The sequence below is a fragment of the Bubalus kerabau genome, chromosome 14, assembly GCF_029407905.1.
Source record: "Bubalus kerabau isolate K-KA32 ecotype Philippines breed swamp buffalo chromosome 14, PCC_UOA_SB_1v2, whole genome shotgun sequence".
NCBI classification, from domain to species: Eukaryota; Metazoa; Chordata; class Mammalia; order Artiodactyla; family Bovidae; genus Bubalus; species Bubalus kerabau.
The window spans coordinates 82,829,105-82,838,078 of record NC_073637.1 but is presented as its reverse complement, the minus strand read 5'-3'; the positions used below and the strand labels follow the sequence as shown (position 1 = coordinate 82,838,078).

Here is an 8,974-nt window from a genome sequence, read left to right as displayed (position 1 = left end):
AGGAGATACAGGTGACCTGGTGGAGAAAATGGAGAGTCCAAAGGGAGAGAGAGCAGTCAAGCCAGTAATCTCGTACACTAGTGAAAAATGGGTCCTGAAGATTGGGTTCTTAAAGGTACAAAATTGGTAACAAATACATAAAAACAAAAATTAGAAATCTAGAGTAGAGTTTGGAATTTCAAAAATGCAATGTTAATGAAAAGAAGAAGGAAAAGAAAGAGAGAAAAAACGAACAAAGAAAAGCAAACAAGGTCGTGAAAGTAATAAAGAAACTACAGGTACAAAATTGATAACTAATACCAAAAAGCAAAAATTAAAAATCTAGAGTAGAGTTTGGAATTTCAAAAATACAACGTTAAAAAAAAAAAAAAAAGAAGAAAAAGAAAAATAAAGAGAGAAAACAAACAAACCAACAAAAACAATGTCGCAAAAATTATAAAGAAAATACAGGTACAAAATTGATATCAAATACCAAAAAGCATAAATTAAAAATCTTGAGTAGAGTTTGGAATTGCAGATATATGATGTTATATAAAAGAAGAAGAGAAAGAAACAGAGGAAAAAAAAAGTCACAGAAATTATGAAAAAAACTATAGGTACAAAATTGATAGCATATATCAAAAGGCTAAAATTAAAAATCTAGAGTACAGTTTGGAATTTCAAAAATACAATGTTAAAGAAAAGAAGAAAAAGAAAAAAGAAAAAAAAAAAAAACCACGGTCAAAAAATTATAAAATATATATATGAAGTTTGCTGAAGAAGAAAAAAAAAATAGGGTCTTTTTTTTTTTTTTTTTTTTTTTTTGCAAAGTAATAGTTATAAAAGTGAAAATTAAAGGACAATAGAGGACTTAAAAAATTTTTTTCTTTTTTAATTAAAAAAAAAAAAAGAAAGAAAGATTGATCGTAAAAATAGTAAAAATATATCTAGGTCTTTCTCTGGTTTTGTTGTGAGTATTGTGGGTTCAGTTCATTTTTGGCAGTTCCTTAGTCCGACTTATAATTCTCAAGATCTATAGGCCCCTTGCTATGTAATCCGTAGTAACCACAGGGTTTTAATCTATGGCCTGTAGCTTCCAAGGCGTTTCCCTCTGTTACAGCTTCTTCTGTTTGCTGGTCTCTTCAGTGTCTGGTTCCCTCCCTGACACAAAGGGGACGGTGGAGGACACTATTTTTTTTATTTTATTTAGGCTCACTTGTTCAGCCGCGCTGTGGGGAGGGAGGGAGGGATGCTGCAAACAGATAACACTGGCGTGCGCTCGCAGTGCCTCAGCCACACTGGGTCTGCCCCCGCTCACGGCGCGTGTAGCCTCCCTGCCCACACTGCTCGGGCTCTAGGTTGTTCCGCCGGGAACAATCAGAGGCCGGCCCTGGGCTGAGCTCCCAGGTCCAAGCTGCTCAGGTTCAGGCACTCGGGTAGTCCTCAGAGGCGCAGACTCGGTTGGGCCTGTGTTTTGTGCTCTTCCCAGATCCGAGCAGCTCAGGTGATGTGTTTGGCGGGTGCCAATGCTGCGACTTATCGCCTCCCCGCCACTCGGTTATCTGGGTGTAAAACCGGCACACCTTCTCAGGCAGATGTTGACCGTCCAGACCCCCAAGAAGTTTTAGTTAGCAAAGAAGCCTGCTTACAGTTTTACAGATAGTGTCTCTCTGGGGCTGCGATTGCCCCCTTCCAGCTCTGGCTGCCTGTCACCGGAGGGGGAAGGTCTGCAGCCGGCTATCTCTGCTCAGTCCTTTGTTCTGTGCGCGGGCCTGGCGGTGTCTTAGGTTAGGGCTGGCTTTTCGCGTGGTAGATATCCCACAGTCTGGTTTGCTAGCCCAAATTATTTCGCTCAGATAGCGCTCAGGACATTCGGGCGGATTCTTACTCTAAGGGACACAGCCCGCGCCGCGCTTCCCTGCCCAGCCCCCGCTTGCTAATGCCGTGTGCTGGCGTCTGCGCTGCTTCTCCGCTGGGGGAGTTACCGCAGGGCTCACAATCCGCGATTTTTAATTGTTTATTTTTTTTCCCCTCCCTTTTATGTTGCCCTCTGTGCTTCCAAAGCTCGGCACAGATTCGGCAGTGAGAGGGTTTCCTGGTGTTTGGAAACTTCTCTCTTTTTAAGACTCCTTTCCCGGGACGGAACTCCGTCCCTCCCTCTTTTGTCTCTTTTTTTGTCTTTTATATTTTTTCCTACCTCCTTTCGAAGAGTTGGGCTGCTTTTCTGGGTGCCTGATGTCCTCTGCCGGCATTCAGAAGTTGTTTTGTGGAATTTACTCGACGTTTAAATGCTCTTTTGATGAATTTGTGGGGGAGAAAGTGTTCTCCCCGTCCTACTCCTCCGCCATCTTCAACCCCCTTCATTTTTGCAAATCTGATTAATGTCTGGCTTAACAGAAGGCATGGAGATTCTCTGATCTATTTCTGCATTTGGTCTGTTGAGATGGGATCTATCCTGTAGCTTCTGGGAAGCGCTTGTAAATTACTTGCAAAATAGCAAGAGTGAAAAAAGCAACGGATGTGTTAGATTTGTTATGAAGTAAATCTCGACCCGTCTCCTGAAGAGATCTCAGGGACTCTCATGGGTCCTAGCCCACAGTTTGAGAGCCAGTGACATTAACTCTCAGCTGTCTTCTTTTAAATTCAGAGTCAGAAAGGGCGTTACCTTTACTCAACACCAAAGGGTAAATTGATTAACTTATTGAGTCCTGAGTGGAAGAGAGGGAAAGAATGAGGACGATGTAGACTCCAGGGGAGTGTGGCCTTGAAGACTGTGGGAATGAGAGGCACTGGATGCTGGCATCACCGCCTGCTGCAGTTTGGAGGTGGGCCGCGTTACTTGCCGGCAGAAGCTCATTGCTTTGGACCTGCCCCTGCTGTCGTAGGGCTCCCCTGCTGGCTCAGCTGGTAAAGAACCCGCCTGCAATGCAGGAGACCCCGGTTTGATTCCTGGGTTGGGAAGATCACTGGAGAAGGGAAAGGCTACCCACTCCAGTATTCTTGGGCAATCCCTGGGTTAATAGCGGCTTAAATTTGGACCAGTTACTTAATCTTTCTAAGTCTCGAGTTCTTCATCTATAAAAATAAGGATAATAGTACTTAATTCATGGTGTTGTCATGAGGATTGGTTCAGATAATATTTATAAAACACATGGCTTAATGCTTGACACATAGTAAGTGACTCACTATTAAGCTATTATTTTTATTGTTATTTTATCAAGGATTTGACCTCTTTATAAACATATGTAAATTCTGTCTTCAGGGTTACACATCTGTGTGGCATTAAATATCTTTGTGCAAAAGATTTCTATATTAGAATAATATCCTTACATTAGAATCCTATTGGAATTACTGACTCAATAAACATTTTTAAGGCTTTCAATTTATGTGGGGAAATTATTTTCCAAAGGGCTGTATCTTTACCACTTCTATGAGGAATGGATGAGTGTCTGATAATTTTATGTAGATTCTGAGCCCTGGGAAATAGCAGTAAGCAAAATAGAAGAGCTGTATCCTTAGCTGTAGCAGCCAGAATAATTTAAATTTTACAAGTTATGTAAGAATGGAAATGTCTGCTGAGTAGAAAGCATCAACATAAACACTTGGGAAATAGAAGTATGGTCTGTTTTACATACATGTTTATCCCTATTGTCTCAGCGTTTCATAAAAGTGAATTTATTATATCTTCCTGAACACAACCCTAATATTATAGATTTTGTTTTGTCTTGGCTAGTGGACCTTTAAAAATGTTCAGAACGTGCTTTGTGTGTGTGCCCAGTCACTCAGTCACGTCCGACTCTTTGCAAACCTGTGGGCTGTACCCCACCAGGCTCCTCTGTCCATGGGATTCTCCAGGCAAAAACACTGGAGTGGGTTGCCATGTCCTCCAGGAGATCTTCCCAACCCAGGGATTGAACCCTGCATCTTCTGCATTGGTGGATGGATTCTTTACCACTGAGCCACCAGGGAAGCCGGGGGCATACTTTATCAACTTATTTATTTTTCAGACAGGAGCTAACCCTTGGCAAAATTCATTCTAAGGGTTCTAGTCATCTCCTGTTTTAAAATCCGAGTAGAGATAAAGCAAGAATGAGGGCAATGTGGAAGAGAGAGTGGAGGTGGTAGACTGGGGTTGAAGTTCTAGGATAGGCGTCACGAGACAAGCTCTCAACTAAGACTATGGCAGCAGGAACATGGAAGGGGGCTCAGATGGTGTTTTAGGCTAAGAAGTGTATCTTCCCAAATTCCTACGTTGAAGTTCCTAACTCTGGTGTCTCAAAATGTGACTGTATTTGGAGATAGGTTGTTTAGAGAGGTAATTAAGAGTGAGTAGGACTGACACGTATATACACCGTGTGTGAAAGAGACAGCTAGTGGGACCTGCTGAACAGCACAGGGGGCTCAGCTCGGGCTCTGTGATGAGCTGGGTGGGGGGCATAGACAGCTAGGGGGACCTGCTGAACAGCACAGGGGCTCAGCTCGGGCTCTGTGATGAGCTGGGTGCGGGGCGGGGAGGGAGACTCCTGAGGGCGGGGGTTTCTGTACACATAACTGATTCACTGTGCTGTTCAGCGGGAACTAACACAACGTTGTCAAGCACTTACACTCCAAAAAAAGAGAAAACGAGTAAATGGGAAAAGTGAAATGTTAGTCGCTCAGTCATGGTCATGAGGTCGGCCCTAATCTGGTACGTGTGCGTGTGAGTGCTAAGTCCTTCAGCTGTGTTAGACACTCTGGACTCTGGACCACAGCCTGCCAGGCTCCTCTGTCCATGGGATTCTCCAGGCAAGAAGACTGGAGTGGGTTGCCCTGCGCTCCTCCAGGGGATCTTCCTGACCCAGGGATCCAAGTTTCCTCTCTCAGTCTCCTGCGTTGGCAGTTGAGTTCTTTACCTCTAGCACCACTTGAGAAGCCCAACCTGATATGAAAAGTAAAAAATGAAAGTGTTATTGCTCAGTTGTGTCTGACTCATTGGGACCCCATGGACTATAGCCTGCCAGGCTCCTCTGTCCTTGGAATGTTTCAGGCAAGAATACCGAGTGAGTAGCCATTCCCTTCACCCTTCTTCCCAACCCAGGGATTGAACCCGTGTCTCCTGCATTGCAGGCAGATTCTTTACCCTCTGAGCCACCAGGAAAGCCTACTGTCTACATGAGAAAAGGAGTTTAGGACACAGACACATGGAGAGAAGACCACGTGATGTCGTTGGAAGCAGATGGCCATCTACGAGAACGCCCTTACACCCTCACAGGGAGAAACGCGGAGATGGACTGTTCACCTGCTTCCTGTAAAATTAAGAAACAGAAATCTCAGAGCTGGGAGACCAGTAAGGGGAGCTCTCACACCCTGTGATGAAAGCAGATTTCAAAAGGGAGAAGAGAGCTTTCCTGGCAAGGACTCCATGTGGAGAGCCGTGGGCTTTGTCTGCTCACAGCCAGTTCCTTGTCCTCCCTGTGAAGGCGCCCTTCTTCCCTGCTGTGCGGGGACCTCCACATGGCTCACCATGGTTGCAGACCCCAAATTGCAATTCTCAGCTGGTCCCAAATAAACCAATCTTTGCTGGAGAAATACCTGGTAGTCCGTTTGTTTTCAGTTGTCGTCTCTGTGCTGAGCCCTAGGGGAACAGCCACCTAGAGAGCTGCTTGCTCCTTGGCAACCGCCTCTGTGTTTGCTCTGGTCTTGTGGGACTCGGGGTGCTGAGCCCTACTGGTTATCAGAGATGGGTGATTCCACGACTGGTCCCTGAGGCAACCGCCTCAAAAATTGGGACGTTAGATGCGTGAACAAGCTATTTCCAGGGGCATGCTGGCATCTTGGTTTTCTTACTGGAGCAAGCTGGCGGGAAAAGGCAGGGAAGTCAGACCCTCAGGCAGCAGCCTGTGAGGTCTGCAATCAAACCCCTTCCAAGGAGGGACTGGGAGACAAGGATTTTTTCCTGCCCCTCTGTGCTGGTCCCTGTGGGGACAGCTTCAGCGAGCTCTCAGGGGCCCTTTAATACCTGCATCTTTGCTGCACTCGGGTGGGACTTGTGCTCGCGAGCCCCTCTGGCCGTCAGAGCTGGGTGCTGGGGCTCAGGCGCGTGGCCCCAGCACTTCTGTCACAGGGAAAGCCGTGCACAGCCTGCTTGGAGGGGACTGTCCAGGGGTGGCCAGAGGTTGTCGCGTTTTCCCACCATTTTCAATGTGAATATTTTCTTTTTAGCTCCATACCTAAGAGTCCCTCAGCTAGTTTTTGGATTTCTCCTGGAGGGAATTGCTGCATATGTGGCTGTATATGGAGTGCACACGGGAGACGGGAAAGTCAGCACCTTCTTACGATGCCTTCTCGGTTCAGCGTCCCATCAGTGCTCGTTTAGTGAGCTCTGACTCACGTTTGTGCTTGACTGTCTGGGTGCATAAATGTACAGTCAAACACACACCTTGGAGGACCTCTCTTTGAGCGGGCAGTTGTTAGCATGAAGTATGGACTTAATTCTTTCTTTTCATAAAAATGCCTCATTAGCTGTTTATTCTCGCAAGCACTTGCTCATTGCCACAAGCATCAAAATTTTTACTTGGTCATTTACTTTACACATGAACTTTCGTTTCCCTTTAAAAAAATTAAATTCACAGCCAAAGGTCTTCTGACAGGTTAATTTTCACCCTTGTTAGCTTTTTTTTTTTTCTGCTAAACTCATTTTTGCAAGTGTTGCAAGCTGATTTGGAATAAATTTAAACTTCCTTCATTGAATTAGGTTTTTATTAAAGTTATAGAACTATGGATAATTAAGTCATGAACAATTAACTACAGGAGATTCTAGAGGGAAGAAAAAATCAATGCGTGCAAACTTGATTGTTGTTTCTCCTAGAGATACTGAATTAGGAGCTGGGAGGGCCGCGTGCTGTGCACTCAATCTGGAGCTTCTCCTCTCTCTGGTCTCCAGTAGCAGACAAACTGTAAACAAAGTTAATTTGAGTGATGGCTTCAATGTAACAACATTTTTCTCTTGCTTTTCTAACTTTCTGAACAGGGATACCAGATTTTCAAGTATTTTCCTTTTAAAGGAGACTGCTATTCATATCACTAGTTTCTTTTCTTTGTCAAACCAAGTAGAATAATATTTAACGGTGATTTGGAATTCAGCAAAGAGACTGAATGAAAAGTTCTACTTTTTTTGAAATAAGGTTTTAAGAAAGACTTTTTCTGAAGTGTTTGATTACTTTACACTGTTTAATCATTTATTTATTAGTACATTACTAATAACTTTATAATTTCTTTTTGAGCTATTTTAGAAATTAAAATGGAATATCTTTATTTTTACAGGAATCACTGGAAATGTGTAGAAGAGTATTTATTCAAAAGAAGCATAAATCCCTTGAATAATGAAAAGTTTTCTGCCTTCTTTATTTCCACTATCTGGGTCAAGTAAGCTGGATTAGATTTGTGTAAAAGATGTGGATAAACTTAGTGGAAAATTAGAAAATATAGTCCTAAATATATAATATTAGAAAAGTTGACTATGTAGCTACAGTTTCCCATAAATTTATGCTTTACTTGTGTATCTAAATTATACATATTTATGTCCTAAATATATCTTAATTTCAGCTATTAACCTGTCTCTCTCACTCTCATTCTAACTTGCCTACAGGTTTATTTATTGTACCATTTCAGGGGTACCACGCATACTGCAGGGCTTCCCTGGCGGCTCAACAGTGAAGCATCTACCTGCAATGCAGGAGACTTGCAGGAGATGCAGGTAATCTGATGGATCCAAGACACAGCCATTGACTCCTCAGATATGCAGATGACACCACCCTTATGGCAGATAGTGAAGAAGAACTAAAGAGCCTCTTGATGAAAGTGAAAGAGGAGAGTAAAAAAGTTGGCTTAAAGCTCAACATTCAGAAAACTAAGATCATGGCATCTGGTCCTGTCATTTCATGGCAAATAGATGGAGAAACAGTGGAAACAGTGGGTGACTTTATTTTTGGGGGCTCCAAAATCACTGCAGATGGTGATTGTGGCCATGAAATTAAAAGACACTTATTCCTTGGAAGGAAAGTTATGACCAACCTAGATAGCATATTAAAAAGCAGAGACATTACTTTGCCAACAAAGTTCCATCTACTCAAGGCTTTGGTTTTTCCAGTAGTCATATATGGATGTGAGTTGGACTATGAAGAAAGCTGAGCGCTGAAGAATTGATGCTTTTGAACTGTACTGTTAGAGAAGACTCTTGAGAGTCCCTTGGACTGCAAGGAGATCCAACCAGTCCATCCTAAAGGAAATCAGTCCTGAATATTCATTGGAAGGACTGATGCTGAAGCTGAAACTCCAATACTTTGGCCACCTGATGCAAAAAGCTGACTCATTTGAAAAGACCCTGATGCTGGGAAAGATTGAAGGTGGGAGAAGGGGACGACAGAGGGTGAGATGGTTGGATGGCATCACAGACTCAATGGGCATGAGTTTGAGTAAGCTCTGGGAGTTGGTGATGGACAGGGAAGCCTGGCGTGCTGCAGTCCATGGGGTTGCAAAGAGTCGGACACGACTGAGTGACTTAACTGAACTGAACTGACAATAGTTCTGTAATTGGCCTCTGTGAATTTACTTGATTTTCTATTCTGAATAATTTTTTTCTTTCTTTATGATTGGTACATACATTGTGTGAGCTTACAGTGTGCAGTGAAATGCCGTGGTGTGTGAAGTATTTACCCCAGTAAAGTTAGTTAGCACATCCTTTACATCACATAGTCAGCCTTTTGTTCTTGTCATGGTGAGTGAGTGTGTGAAGGTTGCGCAGTTGTGTCTGACTCTTTGTGACCCCATGGACTATGCGGTCCATGGGATTCTCCAGGCCGGAGTACTGGAGTGGGTAGCCTTTCCCTTCTCTGGGGCATCTTCTCAACTCAGGGATCGAACCCAGGTCTCCTGCATTGCTGGCGGATTCTTTACCAGCTGAGCCACCAGGGAAACCCATAGTGGGAACATTACAATTCTACTCTTACAGCAACCT

The 8,974-nt window shown here is 43.7% G+C and overlaps 1 long non-coding RNA gene across 1 annotated transcript; it reads left to right on the top strand.

The window, feature by feature from the left end:
* The first annotated feature begins 2,688 nt into the window (after window positions 1–2,688).
* Window positions 2,689–5,547, top strand: LOC129627365 (uncharacterized). Its single transcript, XR_008702586.1, has 2 exons — window positions 2,689–2,886; window positions 5,086–5,547. It is a non-coding gene; the product is annotated as an uncharacterized LOC129627365 (long non-coding RNA).
* The last annotated feature ends 3,427 nt before the right edge of the window (window positions 5,548–8,974 follow it).